General features: G+C 34.5%; 1 pseudogene; it reads right to left on the bottom strand.

Moving 5' to 3' along the window:
- Positions 1-9,404: 9,404 nt before the first annotated feature.
- Positions 9,405-18,498, bottom strand: part of LOC122447275 — a 76,105-nt pseudogene continuing 67,011 nt past the window's right edge.

Genomic DNA, 18,498 nt, shown 5'->3' with positions numbered 1-18,498 from the left:
TCGCTCGTCCTCCTCAGCCTACTCAATTTGGAGATGATGAGGATGAAGACTTTAATGATGACCCATTTCTACTCAATGAATAATAAACAATCACCATGTTGTACAGAAATCTGTCATGCATATATATGTCTTCATGTGAAAATCTAACAGTAAGGCACAAAATGTACTAGACATTTTTGTGCCCTCAGCATCATCATTGCCTCAGTATCTGTTATTTAAAACACAGTGTGAAAAGATTACATAGGCCTAAGGTCAGTGATATTTACTATAAAATTAATAATGTGTTCATTTTCTTTCTGTTTTATAATTTAGCATTCAAAGAATTGCATTACTGTACAGTATGTTTCTCTCTTGTAATTGATAATCTGCCTATCAGTTTATCATCATAGGTAACATCATAGGTGTTCTTTTTGATGTAACAGTGTTTCCAATACTGTGTCATGAATATCACTGCAACACTGTATGCCATAAAAAAAATTGTATAATGATGCATTCATTAGTGTATAGACAAGGCCACTGTGAAGCAATCATACTGATTACATTAGGCTACCATAAAATAATCACATTACATCTTCTTCATTATCAGTGTGCAAGTATTTCTACCTGTAAGTAAAGATGAATTTCTTTCTCACAATATCTTTTCATTTTTGATGGCTAGTGTTAGTGATACATATAACATCTACAGTGTTCTGTATCATATAAGACATTATTGAGGTAGGTATTGAGAGACAGATGATTCATCTTGCAAACAGAGAAGGGAACTTGTGGTGCCAATACATATTGTACAGAACTGTAAATATATGTTCCTTGTGATTTTCTTATTAACATTTATTTTCTCGAGCTTTATGGTAAGAAAATACACATAAAAATACAAAATATCTATTAATTTACTCTATGCTATTAGTAAGACTTCCAGTCAACACTAAGCTATTAATAGTTTAGTTTTAGGGGAGTCAAAAGTTATATATATAATTTCAACACTGCAGGAGATGGGCGCCCCTAACCCTGGGGTTCTTCAAGGGTCCGCTGTACTTATAAAGCATTTTCAACTCAGCTTCCTTCACTCATTATCTACTTATATACATTTACCATTTTGAAAATGTAAATCGATCCTGAAAATCCATCTCTAAGAGATAACTGAAATAGAACATCAAAACAAGTAATAACATTTCAGGTTTTGAAAGGATAGCTAGATATAGAATATGGGTGTGAATGGGTTCTGTATCTAAACTTATCTGGGTAAAAAACAAATAAATGCAATAAAGGTGCTAAGGTTTAAGTGCTATAGATTAATACTTAATGCATAAACTTTATATTTCTAGTATCTGATATACTTTATATTTGTCTAGATGAAAGTTTTTTGTCTTGAAACTTGAAAGATCAAGTTTTTTCTCATTTAAACAAGGTAAACAATTTTTCTTTTTTTAATTTCCAGGAAGAAGAAATTTAGAAATGGTGAATTTGTTTCACAGAAATTAAAAGCAACTGAAATAATTTCAAAGAGCATTTCGAATTCAGCTTTCTTGGATGCTTAAATCTGTCATTATAAACTGATGTTCCAAAACAAGTATCTCCAAGATCAAATTATACAAAAACACACATATACACACACACAGAAAACAAACATGTATCTTTACTGGAACACTTCTGAGTATTTAAAAAGGCAATGTACATTGTACATGTCCAAGAGAGGTCAAGTATGCAATGTTTTCCCAAAATTACTTCATAAAAATGTTCTTTAGCTGAACCTGTATGAAATTCCATGTGAACACTTTATCTGAACAAATATTTGGTAAAACTAACGAAATATATTACCTTACTCCCTTAAAGAACTTAGAATACTTCATTTTAATTCTTCTTATGTTTCAGCATAGATATATATAAAATATGTATATACTAGTTAAATGTAAATATAACATACATAACATATACATAACATATTGAAATAAATAAATTTAAAATAGCTTTAATTTTCAGCTATTTTAATTTTATTTATTTGGGCCAAATGTGCCAAACTAAATACATTGGCAATTTGTGTGAACTATTTGCATGCTATATTAAAGTAAATAAAAATATTGAGCAAAAATGAGCTAACCATATTTCAACTAAAATTGTCAACATTTATGCTATTTGTATAAATATCCTCTTAGTTTCATCTAATGTTATTTTTTTCTCCTGTTTATGTTGTATTTAAATATTTCCATCTGGGCAGTTCAAAGGCCATTTTCAATGAATAATCAGCATGATTTTCAACAAAAATCCAATATAACTAAATTGGATATTAATGTTTTTACAGTTCAACTGATATAATATTTAAGTTCAAGAAAATAAATGTTCAGACATAAAAAAATTAATTACTTAAAAATGTGAGTATACAGGTATCTTCAGTAATGTTATAGGGTTTTAATAACTGACTGAACAAAATTAGAACAAGATTTTTTGATGTAACTTGCAATTTTTTTTTCATAGAACTAACCAAAATAGCATATGTAATTATAGTGATCCTTTAGGAACAGGAAAAAAAAAAAAATTCACAAGTTCAGAAAATGGTTTGAGACACATGGGTTTCCATCTGCTACCTGCTCTACTTTTAAAGTGCAAAACCCATATCATGGTAGAGTCAGTAAGCTGCATTCATAATCTGAAAATCCGTCACTACCATCCCCACAAAAGTAAACATATTCCTCTACAGAATGAGAATTTTCTTTCCTTATCACCTTTCTCCCGCACTTTAACAATGAAATATTTTAATGAAAGTGAAGTCACTCAGTCATGTCCGACTCTTTGCAACCCTGTGGACTATAGCTTACCAGGCTCCTCCGTCCTTGGGATTTTCTAGGCAAGAGTACTGGAGTGGATTGCCATTTCCTTCTCCAGTGGATCTTCCCAACCCAGGGATCAAACCCTGGTCTCCCGCATTGTAGGCAGATGCTTTACCGTCTGAGCCAAGAGGGAAGTTCTATGTTTTAATACTTTGCCCCAATTATAAATGTTTTAATATAAAAATATTTTAATACCTTACCCTAATTTATAAACAAACAAACAACAAGTCATACTTGTTTATTATATTGGGGTAAAAACATCAGCATTCTAGGAGGTTCCTGTAAAATGCAGATTTATTATTAGAAATGTTAACTCACTTGTTACTACTCAGTGTTTCAGACTGTCTAGCATGTGTGATTCTCAAACTTTTAGCCTCAGGACCCCTTTTCATTCTTAAAACTTACTAAGGCCTCCAGGAAACTTTTGTCTCATAAACATTCACTGATTAGCTTACAAAAAGCAATAATAAAAGAACCCCTTATTAACATAAATACCATTTTGTAATGAAAAAGCGTGTTTTGCATTGCTCTCACCATTTTGATAGTGAAGCTATGGAATAGGAATGCTTGGAACACTCTCCTGGGTTTGTACTACTTGTAGGGCCCAAACAGGCAGTTTCCTAACCAGAGCCAATATTGTGGCTGGACCAGTTCTTGTAGTCCTTATGAGTACCAAGAGGCCCATTAGCAACCATCATTAGAAAATTTTGAAAAGCAAGATTTATTACTCAGAAGTCTTAAACACGCACACCCAGGGACACACACTGAGGTCATAGGGAGAATGAGAGAGAGTAGCCCTGGAGTTCTGCCTTTATGGATGTGAAGGGTGAGGTGCCAAGGATTTAGCAGGCCCATCCTTTATTGCCAAATTTAAAGCATAAGCATAGGAATTAAAGTACAGGAGGAGAAAAGGGTCACTGAAGCGATCAGTTACCTAGATTAACCAGGGCTTTCCAAAAGGGGAAATGTATGCTTGGGCAACGAGGCACTTTGTCTAGCTGTGTAGTTGGTGATATACTCATTTCAGATGGATATCTTTGGAATGGATGCTTTGACAATCAAAAGCTTAATGCCAGGCATTATATTGCAATCAAACAAACCAATGATTGGGTGCTTACACTATAAGCATGCAGGTGACACTTGAGCAATACAAGTTTCAACTGTGAGGGTCTTCTTTTTGAAGAATCTTTTGAAAACCAAATGCTTCATTACAGTTGGTGGTTGGTTGAATCCTCAGATGAGAAACTTCAGATATGGAAAACCAACTGCAAAGTTGCACAGAGATTTTTGACTTCTTGGACAGTGGACATGCCTAACTTGTGAGGTTCAAGCGTCAAAACTTGTGTGGCACAAGGGTCAACTGTATTTTCCCAAACAAAAAGAATTGGTGGGAAGAGTGTCATTGCCTGCAGTTTTGTAAATGTCTTTAAAACCTGGGTTAATAAAAGGTAACTGGATTATCATATCAACTCTTCATTCAAACTGTTCTAATAATTGATCCTTTGGAAAACTCAACAATACAAAAAATCTTGTAAAAGTAGTTTTGACTTGATATTCACCCTGGAAGTATTTTCTGGTATTTTCTCCTAACATCCCCTAGACTCTTCCAGAGTCTCTGTAAAGTCAATACTATTGTCTAGCAAATAGCACTAAAAAATCTTTGGGGTAAATAGAATATGGATGTAAATCCTGGGAGAATAAAGCCTAAACAGAAGGGCCTCAAGATGTAAATGAACGTCTAAATAAAAGCATTAGAATGGAGATTATGGGAAGTTTCCAAACCAAACTTATTTTACAAAAATTCACTTATTTTACAAATTCCACTTAATTTACAAATTTTCCCTGAGCTAGTTCTATCAAATACATGGCTAATTATTAAGATGAAATGTGTTCCTTTATTTTTTATATTTAGCTTAATTTCTTATATTGAAGTTGAATTACCATGCTTAAATTATTGGCATACAGTTTAATTAGTCTTTCCTACTTTATAATAACATTGACATAAGAAAGCAACACTTAAAAAAAAAAGAAGAAGAAGAAGAAAGCAACACTTACTGGGAAAGATTGCCATGTCCTATGGCATGCAATCATTTCCCTTTCTGAACATTACAACCTAAAAAGTACTGGAAAGGGACTGAGCCCAACCGTGAATAACTGTTTTCTTCTTAGCTGATAATAATTCACTTTTAACTTCAGAGAGTATGAAAGTTGAGACAAAATAACCCCATCACAAGGGTCCAGAAATCATATGCTTCCAGATTTTTATCAGTTTGTTTTATGCTTACTTTACTTTCCAGTTCTTTATATGACAGTAAAACATAAATTTATTACATACTTTATCAAGATATAGAAAGAATATCATATAGACAAAGTATGAATCCTATATGTAAATAAAATATTTTTATCTATTCTATTGTTTCTGGTTCCATATTTTTGGTTCCATATTCCAAAAATATGGCTCCATATTTTTGAAATCTAAAAACTAGAATAATGTTTTGAAAGTGAAAGTTATAGTCACACTTTGTGGTGTCCAAATAATGTTTTAATCATATGTAAAAGCATATAATAGTCACATAAGTTTACAAATGTAAACAAAAGCATATAACATATTGTGGCTTTAACAAAGGAATTAAAGGGAATTCCCTGGCAGTCCAGTGGTTAAGGATTTGCATGGGGAAGGGGGTGCATAAGTTAGATCCTTGGTTGGAGACCTAAAAACAGAAAACAACAACAAAAAAGACTTAAATATAATGCTGTGAAATAAGTTTGAATCATATGGATCAGGAATCATATGTTACACACAAAGCATAGACTTTTTCTTAAGAAACTAAGATGTTTCTAATTGAGATATTGCAGAGTGAAAAAACAAAGAAGTAATACAAAGAAGAGTATTGAGAAATAGTTTTAGGCTAGGAATTCATGCACTTATATTTTCCTATTGGCACATGAAATGAAATTTGTACAACAAATACAAGATGACTTTCATTTAAAAATGTAAAAACATTTTCAAATGTTTAAAATCAGGAAAGGTTAGTCTATCAAGATGATTGGCTATTTAATTCAGAATTTCTCTTTTTTAAAATATTTATTTATCTATTTGGCTGGGCTGAGTCAGTTGCAGCAAGTGAGACCTTCCATCTTCCTTGTGACCTTCAGCATGAGGAATTTTGACATTCCTTGTGGCAGGCAGGCTCTTTAGTTGCAGCATGCGGGAACCAGTTCTCTGACCAGGGATCAAAACTGGGCCCCCTGCATTGGGAACACAGAGTCTTAGCCATCTGACCACAAGGAAAATCCTAAATTCAGAATTTCCTGAATGAAAGTAATGACATAAATTGAAGGAATTGGCAAAGTCAAGTATATCTGCAGATATATAAGATTATGCAATGTATACAGTTGTACACAAAGTATACAAGATTATACAATGGAAACAGGATGTAAGACAGCACATAGAGTTTGTTCCTGTGTTTCCAAGAGATTGTGCATGAGTTTTGCTCTTTTGTGATAAGTCCAACCGGTTGTTGCTGAGAAGGTAAGAGCTTTCCTGCCTGCCTGCGTGCTCAGTCCTATCTGACTCTTTGCAACCCCATGGACTGTAGCCCACCAGATTCTCCTGTCCATGGAATTTTCCAGGTAAAAGTACTAAAGTGGGTTGTAATTTCCTACTCCAAGTCATCTTCCCTACCCAGGGATCAAACCCACATCTCTTACTTCTTCTGCATTGGCATGTAGATTCTTTACCACTGCACCACATTAAGAACTGTAGTGTCCACCCAAAAGTGGTCAAGCTATAAATCTCTGCAGTTAAAAAAAGAGGCCTTTTCCCCCCAATCTACTATATGGCCTTTGTAAAGAAATATGACTCCAGAGAAAGATGTGTATTTTTGGAAGAGAAAAATACAGGTTTCTCCATTGCCACAGGAAGATATTTAGTGCAGGGTGGGTGGGCCATAGCAAATTTCTGCAGACTCTTGAGGCTGGCATTGGGCAACTAACAAGCAGCCCTTCTACTTGGCAGCCTTACTGAACCCTTAGTAGCAGATCAGGTATATGTCACCTAAACTTTACAATGAGGTCAGAGAACATTTATATCTGTTGTTGTTCAGTCACTAAGTTGTGTCTGACTCTTTGTGATGCCATCGATTATAGCATGTCAGGCTTCCCTGTCCTTCACCGTCTCCTGGAGTTTGCTCAAACTCATGAATATTGATTCGGTGATGCCATCCAACCATCTCATCCTCTGTCGCCCCCCTCTCCTCCTGCCCTCAATCTATCCCAGCATCAGGGTCTTTCCCAATGAGTCAGCTCTCCACATCAGGTGGCCAAAGTATTGGAGCTTCAGTTTCAGTCCTTCTGATGAAGATTTAGGGTTGATTTCTTTTAGGATGGACTGGTTTGATCTCCTTGCTGTCCAAGGGACTCTCAAAAAGTCTTCTCCAGCACCACAGTTCAAAAGCATCGATTCTTTGATGCTCAGTCTTCTTACGGTCCAACTCTCATACCCATACATGACTACTGGTAAAACCATGGCTTTGACTACATGTACCTTTGTTAGCAAAGTGATGTCTCTGCTTTTTATTGCACTGTCTAGGCTAGTCATGGATATTTTTCCAAGGAGCAAGAGTCTTTTAATTTTGTGGCTAAATTTTTGGATTTCGATTCAGAATATGAGGAACTCCTTTATTTTATTTTTGATAAACACCATCTTGAACTTATTAGAAATTACTACAGTTAAAGCAATAATCTTTAAATGTTGTATGAACACACCAAATATTTAAGAAATTGATTTAACTGGTGTCTGACTTTAGATACCAATTTTTACTGGTGTAAGTGTAAGTCAGAAATGTAGTCATTCCTGTGGGCCCTACATTTAAGAGTGCAATTTAGGGACACACCATATTTTGGTGTGTGTTTTCAAAACTGAATAACCTTTTTTCTCACCTAAGCTGGGAAACAGGAGAAATGCAAAAGTCATGCCGCCATTTTTGTGTCTCCATTTGTTTTCCAATCTTTTATACTTCCTCATGTATTTCACGTATGGTGTTCCATATTTTTAGATGCAATAGTGAAGGTAACATATACTTATAACAGGTGTTCATGAATAAAAACAAATGAAAAGGTATCAGCTCCTCGATTTTGCAGTAAAATGGTTCCCACCATTTACTTTTCCAAGCAGCTATGACAGTTTGCTTTACATAGTTATTCAACAGCACACACACTTGGAATACAAACAACAGTGGAAAATGTCGCTGCCCCTCGGACTCTGGAGATGAGAATCACATCTTCATATTCTCAGCAATGTGTTTGTTAACATACATTTAATAGCAATGCACAGTATTTAATTCTTGCATTTACACTAGTGAGTTACCACCCCCATTTTCATACAGAATGAAGCTGCCAAAAGCTAACAAGCTGACAAAAATAGAGCTGACATATAAACTGAGGTCTCAACCTGGTCAACATAGAAAGTTTATTCACCTAATTTTCTTACTAAGCTTGTGTTAGTAACCAAAGAATGTTATTGCAACTCAATGTGAACATGAGAGATATTCTCATGAAGAAGTTCTGCTTTTCAAAAAGAGCTGTAAATAACATTTAAAAATCATTCTCAAATTTTCCTTCCTAAAATATCTACTTTGATTATGTGATTCAGTTTTCACTGCTTTTCAAGAATGGCATATAATCTGTAGCATATGACTAACTTTTCATAATGCAACATGTTGTCTTTAAACTGATGCATGTATACGGATCATGCAAAGCCAATGAAGCTTTACTCTCCTAGAGGGTATATGCTATCATTATTCCCAAAACCCTTCACTTGTTACATATGTAGCAGTGCCTCAATAAAGCCTTATTTACTAACAAAATAAGAATTTAAAGTATGAACTGAAAAAATTTATTCACTATAATTTATCAAAAAAATGGCAAACTGCTTCATGCTAGGGCAAGATTTAAAAACTGAGAGCACTTGACAAAACTTTTTCACAGATTTATAAGAAAAGAAAGATTGATCTTGCTATCCCTCTCCCCCGCCAGAAAAAAGAAAAACCCTGTGATGGGTTTAGTTTAGATCTAAGCTTCAACAGATACTATAAGAAGGTATTGCTATCTTCTCAGATTAAAATAACTTGTGGCTTTTCATTAAATATAGTGGTTTAGCAAATGTGAATAAAAACTTCTTGAGTTTTGCTGAATATATGACCAAAAAAGTCCTAATAAAATTTCAGGATCATAAACAATATTAATTGGAGTCTGCACATTATATTGCATAGAATTAAATTTTAAAGTGACTTAAATGATTTAACATACTTCCAACTGGAAATAATTCTCTCACAAGCTTGTGAAAGCAAAATATAATACATATTTCCTTATGTTTCTTTTAAACCATTCAATATGCAAATTCCTTTGATAACTTGTTTTTCCTTCAAGTTATTGCCATATTGCATTGATGCAAATTCACTCAAAACCCAGTTTTCAAGATCCTTGCTAGACTTCCCATTATAGACCTCATGTATATGATCAACAATACCCTCTACACTTTTTTTGTGTGTGCAATTCTATAATTTTATTCGCAATCAGTAGTTAGTTCTCATCCACATTGACTGTCTTTAGCTTTTTTAAGTTGGTGACATGCACATAGGTAAGGAAGTTTGCTGAATCTCCATCTTCATTTCTGGACAATTACATACAGATGCCTAGGAGATATCGCTTACTCCATTAACCCAGCCTGGTGTTATTGGGCACATCTAACATTCCCATCTCCCTCATGGCGAATTTCCAAATCTCTTTGAGTGTGCAAGGGGCACACTTGAAGCTCACTCCATGGATGTGCCTGGGGACTCTGATGGTATGTTCTCTGGTCCCCACCTCACTGATGGCAGGAAGGTCCTTCACACCACCCTTCTTGGCAGGAGCTGTTCTGCCAGGTCCACACTGGAAAGGACCCTGCCACTACACTTTCAAACATTTCATTAAACCTTCCTTTCTTTGAACTTAATTGAAACCTGTCACTGTTAGCTCTCGCCTTTCTCAATCACTCATCCTATTTAAGTGTGAAGAGTTAAAAAGGACCTCCTTGATCCTCAGTGATTTTGCCACTCCATATTTTTATAAAATTATATGTATAAAAATCTCTGCCTTTTACACTGTTTAGTGAGATCCAGCTTCTTATTTGTTCTATCTTTATTTCTGTTGATTTTCAACTAACTAGCTACCCCACTGAATTCCTTAAAGACTTGTCACTTGGTTCAAGTCTTCCTTTGCACATCAAAAAGGTTTTATTATCCATTTGATATCCTGGCCTCCCTACTTTATAACCCATATATCGCCAATTTTTTTTTCCCCTCTGCACACTTTTCAGCACCCTTCTCCACCTACCTTGCTATCACCGGAAAATCTATTTTTGAAATCACTGAGTCAGATAATGTAGGCTTTTCCACTCTAAATACTTCAGTACTTTCATCAAATATATCCTTTCATATCATTACAATTTCCACCAGATGGACCATTCTACTTTTTCCTATTGCTCAGTCACCTCTTCACTTCCCTGCCTATGATCTATAATTTTAACAAAATCTTATCAATGGCCCCAAGTCTCCTGCTCATTATTTACCCATCCTATTCACCTGGATACCTGATTGAATTCAAGTACCAGTCAACAGGCTTCTAAGGGTGTCTTGCCTCAGAACTTCTCCGGTTCTAATTTTCCTCTTCTAATAGAATTAGAATAACAATATTAATTATTGTGAAATGCAAATCTGATCACATTTTTTCTTCCTACTTAAAACTCATTAATGTCTTTTTTATCACTTTTAGCATAAAGTTTAGAATTTTATGTGGCCTAAAAATACCTTTGTGACCAGAACATCATTAACCTTGCAGATGTATCTTTTGCAGTTGACTTTCTTCATTTCTTTCTTTGTCCTCAAGCCCTTTTTGTTTGTACCTACCCATATCTATTACTGGAGAAGGCAATGGCACCCCACTCCAGTACTCTTGCCTGGAAAATCCCATGGACAGAGGAGCCTGGTAGGCTGCAGTCCATGGGGTTGCGAATAGTCGGACACGACTGAGTGACTTAGAAGCAGCAGCAGCAGCATATCTATTATTCTGTTTTGATTTATCTTTGCTTCCCTAGTTCAAATTTGTCCTTTAAAACTAAACTTAACCATCAGATCTTTTAGAGAGACAAGCAGTAGCTTGTATATTTCACTCCATAGATAAGTACCCTATATTTCACTCCATAGATACCTCCATGGTAAGATTATGTAACACTGGGCACATCCCCTCTCACTTTCAAAGGTGTCTTCTTGCCACTGGAGGGTAAGTTTCTTGAACATATAGACCTATTCATCTTGATCAACACTGTATCTTTACCACATAAACTAATACTTCACATATTATAGGTGCTTCTATTATATTGTTAATGAAGGTTAATTTACTACTAATACCACAGAATAATGATCTAAGAACAACCACAAAATAAATGACTTACTTTTGAAAATGTTGAAATTGGAGATATGAGAATTAATAATTAATATATGCAAGATAAGTACACATAACCACTTGGGAAGAATTATTAGTATTGATATATTTAACACATTTATCTGTTTATCATTTTTTTTTTTAGTTTATATCTATGTTTCTTAATTTTTGATCAATGTGAGTTACATTTTTTTCCCAGTATTCTTATGTAATTATCTAATGTTAAGCCCTTCAAGGGAAAGTATAATACTATGGCTTTATTCAATCTCATTTCTCCCTAGAAACATGTAGATCTTAAGGATGATTTCATGTGAACCCTCCTAAAGCTTGACTGCTATCCCTGAAGTAGCAGAAATGTAGGTGCCTTCTAAATATCTTCTATTCCTTCCACTTTAGAAATAAACTTCTAATTTTATTTAATAAAGCAATAATCCCAGCCAGAAGAGGATACTCCCTAGCCCCCATTGTAGCTAAACATGGTCATGTTAACTAAATTGTGGTCAGTGATATTTAAAATAGACATTATCTGATAGAAGTCTGCTCAGTTGGTTAGGAAGTATAAATAGGGCTATTTCCTACTTTTCCCTTTCCCTTCTTCATAAAATGAGCACATGTCAATGATAGCTGTACCAACTATCTTAGATTATGGATTGAGTTTGAGGATAGAAATAACATTTCACAAATGTGAAACAGATGATGGAAAGAGCTTAAGTCCCTTTAAATTCAGCAAGCTTGCAAGACTCAAAAGAATAGCCTAATTAGGTTGAAAATAATTTATTGCCATAATTCCCACCGCCTCAGAAATTTTTCTGTGTGGCAAAATTTAGCTGAAAATTACATACTCCATATAAGATCACAGGTAAGATTACATATGAAAAGTTTCAAAACTAAAGGAATTTGTGTGACATTTAGAAAGTACCAACCACAAATTCATCAATTTTCTCGTCTTAATATAGAACTGGCTACACTCTGCCTTCAGTGTATCCTTGGTATCTGTTTTTTCAGCTCAAATTGTAATCACTGGGCTTGGTATAATTGGACTTACCACTGTTGCTTTGAGATAGTCTCACTGGCTCTTTATATCCCCAGTTTTGATAGTTGTTTACTTATATGTTTTATAACCTTGCTTGCTCTCGTCATTTAATAAACCCTATTTACTCCCCAGCATCTACCAATCCATTCCATATCTGGCATGGTTACACCAACGTGCACATAAATATCACTTTATTTTCCTGGACTCCAAAATCACTACAGATAGTAACTGCAGCCATAAAATTAAAAAACACTTGCTACTTGGAAGAAAAGCTATGACCAACCTGAACAGCAAATTAAAAATAGAGATGTTACTTTGCCAACAAAGGTCCATCTAGTAAAAGTTATGTCTTTTCAAGTAGTCATATATGGATGTGAGTGTTTAACTATAAAGAAAGATGAGCACCAAAGAATTGGTGCTTTTGAACTGTGGTATTGGAGAAGACTCTTGAGAATCCCTTGGACAGCAAGGAGATCCAACCAGTTCATCCTAAAGGAAATGAGTCCTGAATATTCATTAGAAGGACTAATGTTGAAGCTCCAATTCTTTGACCAGCTGATGAGAAGAACTGACTCACTGGAAAAGATCCTGAGGCTGGGAAAGGTTGCAGGCAGGAGGAGAAGGGGACAACAGAGGATGAGATGGTTGGATGGCATCACTGACTCAATGGACTTGAGTTTGAGCAAGCTCCGGGAGTTGGTAACGGGCATGGAAGCCTGGAGTGTTGCAGTCCGTGGGATTGCAGAGTCAGACACGACTGAGCAATTGAATTGACTGGCTGACACATTAAAAAACAATCTCCCTAATTCATAGGCCTTTCCATTCTATCCACAACTCTCTTATGATGGTGTCAACCCTATCTCAAACATTCACTCTTCTAGTCATACCTGGAAGCATAACTTGGCATTACTGATGCTGCTGCTGCTGCTGCTGCTAAGTCGCATCAGTCGTGTCCGACTCTGTGCGACCCCATAGACGGCAGCCCACCAGGCTCCCCCGTCCCTGGGATTCTCCAGGCAAGAACACTGGAGTGGGTTGCCATTTCCTTCTCCAGTGCATGAAAGTGAAAAGTGAAAGTGACGTCGCTCAGTCATGTCCGACTCTTAGCGACCCCATGGACTGCCGCCCACCAGGCTCCTCCGACCATGGGATTTTCCAGGCAAGAGTACTGGAATCAGTTGCCATTGCCTTCTCCATGGCATTACTAGTTAGGGCAATATTTTCATAAGTCCAGTGCCACCCTATTCTGACTACCTTTTCCCAGTTTTGAAGCCCATTCACTCTACTATTCCCGAATTCAACATTCTTTCAATCCATTAAGAAATCCAATGCATTTGTCTTATAACCCTTTAATTAATACACACTCACATGATTTCTTCTTTCCATTTCATACCTTGCAACAGAGATGACTTTAAAACACAAGCCAACCAATCCTCTCCTACTATTCTCTGCTTTGTCCACACTTTTCCAGTCACATTGACTGCTGTGATGTTTTCCAATCTGCCAGGAACAGCCCTGCTTTAAAGCCTTTGTGGATGCTTTTTTTTGGCCTCTTCTCCAGATAATTACTTAACGAGTCACTTACCTCTTCAGATCTTCAAGTTTTTGCTCATCTCATCTTCTCGATTAAGCTTTTTTATATGCAAATCTTTCTGCCTTTTGCTCTAGTTCCTCCTCACCTTACTCAACCTTTCCTTTCCACTTTTTTTTCTTTTTTCTACCTAATGTTATAATAAATTAACACAAACTTAATGGCTGAAAATAGAATAAATTGATCATTTTATTCTATAGGTAGGGTTTCAACATAGAGGCTTCTGGGAATAATCAAAATGTCAACAGGCCACTAGAAGTTGGTAAAGGCAAGGAAACAGATGCTCCTCTGGACCCTCCAGAAAAGAACACTCCCCTGTTGACATTTTGATTAATACTATTTTAGGTGACATTAGTTTCATATTATGGATCTGATGCTTTATTTTATGGCATTCCTTTACATACTAAAAATTCTTTTTTAGCATTTCTTGTAGTGTAAATCTGCTAGGAATCCATTAAGCTTTGTTGAAGTATCTTTATTTCCTGATTTAAAATATATTGCTACATGTAGAATTGTGAACTTACAGGTTTTTGTAAAAAAAATCTTAGTTTTTATTACATTTTCTTTGCCCTGTTGTTTTGCTAAGAAGTCATCTTTCATATTATTTCTCCTTTTTGTTTAATGTAAGTTTTTCCCCTTCCCCCTGCACTCATTTTTTTTCCATTTTAATTTTCAGCAATTTGACTATAGTATGTCTAGATATGGTTTTTCCTTTTTTTATTCTGCCGAGTTTTGCAAAACTTCTTGAGTCTGGTATGTTTTCAACAAATTTGAGAACATTTTGAGCAGTGTCTCCTCAAAAGCTTTTAGCTCCCATTCTCAGCTCATTGCAATTAGATCATTTAACTGAAATTAGACTGAGAGAAATCACCAGTTAGTGTCTGTATATTATATCCATCTAGTGCTCTTTTTTTTATTATTATTTCCTGAATCTTTTTGGCTATAACTGCCACTGTTGGCTATTTATTTCTTTCAAACATCCCATTCTACTTATATGACTTGTGAAATATCACTTTTTCCTCCAATCTTTCAAATGTGTTTTCGCTGGTTCTACTATTATTATTCTTTCTTATTATTAGCTTTAAATGGTTACATTGCCTAGACTTCATTCCTTTTCTCATATTAATTTCTTGTTATGAATATTTTCTAGGTGATTTCTGACAAATTTTATCTTTGACCTTGAATTTTGCTGAAGATTTACCATCACATTGAACTTGCTCTAAAACACAGCAAGCAAATAAAGCTGAACTCATTATTTGCAATTCTCTGTCTTTATTGGTGGCCCCCCATTCTCCTAATCACCCAAGCCAATTATTTTGGTGATCTTTCTGTATACATTCTGTTTCTCATTACTATCCATGCTGATCAGTCATCAAGTCGTGCCAATTCTAACCTCTATTTCTATTGCTGTAGCTTAATTCAAGCCCTTGTCAAAGTGAATTTACCCATTTTAAAAGATCTGGACTTATTTTCTATTCTCAGTCCTGTAATCAGCTGTCAAGGAATTGTACCCATTTCAAAATACAAATTGAATCTCTCCTTTCACAGTTTTAAGTCATTAAACATTTCTTCATAATCTGAAAGATACTAAACCAGCTGTCCAGTTTGGAATAAATGTCATTCCTAACAAGCCCCTGTATACCTTTCCAATTCTAAATCTTCATGCTTCTACTATAATTTATTATTGCTATATAACCCTGAACATGCTGTACTATACTTTCCCTGCTGTCCAGAATTAGTTTTCTTTAGTTGTTTACCCAGTAAGTTTTTCTTTCTCCAAAGCAAGATATGTCACCCATACTATGAAGCTTCTTTTAGCAAAGTTATTCATTCTTTTTCTTATTTTGCTTCACATGTGTACAGAATAGTGTATTTTCATTTGCCAGCCTAATAATATTAGTTTATATCTATGTGAGTGCATATGTGCTAAGCTGCTTCAGTCATGTCCAACTCTTTGTTACCCCAGGAATGTAGCCCACCACACACCTCTGTCCATGGGATTCTCCAGGCAAGAATACTGGAGTGGGTTGCCATGCCCTCCTCCAGGGGATCTTCCTGACCCAAGGATTGAAACTGGGTCTCTTAAATCTACCCGCACTGACAGGTGGCTTCTTTACCACCAGCTCCATCCGAGAAGCACTTTATATCTGTGTTCTCTCTTATATCTCCTTCCTGTCATATTGTGTCAATAGTGATTAGTAGAGCTCTTGGCTTAAGACAGAAACTTAATATAACCTTTTTGTTCTTTTTTAAGCTTTCATTCTTTTTCTTTATACTCTTTTCTCTGCTGTCCTTTTCCTTTTCAGAAAAAAATTCCCTTTTAGTCTTGCTTTCTCTCCCACAACAATATTTTAATAGTATAAAATGAATAAAAGATGTATTTACCTGTATATAAAAATACACATTTTAACTGAGTGATATTTTATTTCTTAAAATAGTGATTGTGTAAAGTTAAGATAGTTACGATCAATGACTTAAATATTTCCAAATAATGCACAGTATAGAGTATATAACATTTAATGCTCTTTTATTCAAGTGCTTAATTTAATCTTGAGAACTTAATAAGAATTTTATATTTTTGTTCTCACTTTCAAAACTTTTTCCAAAAAAGTTTATGGAAGATACAATGAACTTTTGTGAGCTTATTTTAAGTTCTTTAATCTGGGGAAATTACTAAGATAATTAACCAAAGTATTATTGATATTCAGTAATCTCTGAAGTTTATTGCCATCATTCAATATCAAGAATGATGTTTATGAAAATATTTAAGACATATGAAGATATTTATTTAGATGATGTGGAGTTTAAAAATATATACTAAAGGTTAATACAGACATCTATATCTTTACAGTTTAGTTAGGAATCAAATTCTTGCAAATGTGATTTATCTTTGCTTTAAAATGGAAATATTCATTTTCTCTATACTTTACTTGCTAAATATATTTAAGCTTTAAAACTATGATGTGGAATAAAATAATGTACTTTTTCTTACCCACTTCTGTAAAAAAATGAAGACATATAAATATACTCAATAACATTTCATAAAGGTTTCATAAATACCATGTACTTTTTTCTGATTAATCATTTTCCCTTCTGAGTATGACATTTGCATTAAGAAATACATTTTTTTTCCTACATATTTCCTTCAAGTCATAAAAATCTCAGAGATGATAATTCTCTTTTTTTGTCTTGTTTCAGTGTCCTGGAGGGATGTTTTTCTCCTCCAAACATATATGGTGATAGTCAAGAAAATATTTGATTATTGGAATATAGCAACTATTTATTTTTCAGAAGCAAGAGAGGAAAATGCAATAAAGTCCATTATTACCATGAAAAAATTACACATAAGCTTCTAAGTATAACTACCTCATAGATATACACAGAGAAAGCAAGGGGTTGAGATGGAGGTCTGTTTCTGCTGACTAAAAAACATAATGTAGTTGGCTTGAATAACTGTAATTGATTTCAAAATTAATTTTATATGAATATGTCAGTGGTTTTCTTTTTTCATTAATACTCAATTTCAGTACTAATCATTAAGAATAAATGAAAGAAATGTGTGATGTTAAAATATTAGACTCGTTTTCAGCAAGTGTTAATTATCTAAACTTTATCACAGTCACAAAATCAGGGATATTTCAGTCCTTGAAATTACTATTATTTGGAGATAATGTGAATAATAACATCCCTCTATAAAGCTATCATCTTGTTTGATTTTGGTTAAATCCTAATTGGAGGAGAGGCACAAGGATTTATTTGCATTATTCCCAATATAAATTACTTATATCTAGTTCATAGTGAAAATAAAGTAGTATTTATTTAACCCATTGGTAATTCTGTGCATTAAAAAAGCTAAAAGTAAAATCAATAGGTAATTACATTTCCAATCCTTTTTCTCTCTAACCAGGAAAGTGTGTGTTTAATTTATGGGTTTTGTTTGTTTGTCTCCTTTACCTACTAGCATCCTATGTTTTACATTATATTCCATCATTTTCCCAGTTAAAATGCTTAGAAAACTTGCTGCAAGAAACAAAAAGTAAAACAAAAATAGCGATTGCATTAAATGCACATTAAATCATTCTAAGTACTTTTGCAAATAACAATAATCGCAGAAATTGTCTCTTTAAAATGAAAGGGCAAAATATGTAGTTGAGAAGAACAAAATCCACAATAAGGGATGATATAATCAACTATATCTAGAGTCATTAAAGCTTAAATTATGTGTTCATAGGATAAAATAATTGTCACTTGTTTTATATGTAAATTTCTAGTTTCTACTTTATGTGGAATTGCTGGAATTACCGTAGCCCCAAGGCTGACATCTTCTGTCTTGGCTTTCTGAGACAGACATCTATATTCTTCTATGCCTATCTTGCCCTTGTCTGGAAAAAAGCCAATAAACCAAAAACTCAAATAAATAGATCAAAATAGGGAACTCTTAAGCACCGCCATGATAGCAAAGCCAGCATGAGGAATAAAGACACCTCCTCTTTTCTGAGATAAGCTCAGCCAGTGAAAAGCCATGGCATTCTGTTCATTATAGCCCTGCCAACCGCCCTTTCCTTTCT

This window comes from Cervus canadensis, chromosome 9, assembly GCF_019320065.1.
Source record: "Cervus canadensis isolate Bull #8, Minnesota chromosome 9, ASM1932006v1, whole genome shotgun sequence".
NCBI classification, from domain to species: Eukaryota; Metazoa; Chordata; class Mammalia; order Artiodactyla; family Cervidae; genus Cervus; species Cervus canadensis.
Note: the sequence above shows the minus strand (reverse complement) of the source record. Positions and strands in the feature narration are given on the sequence as shown.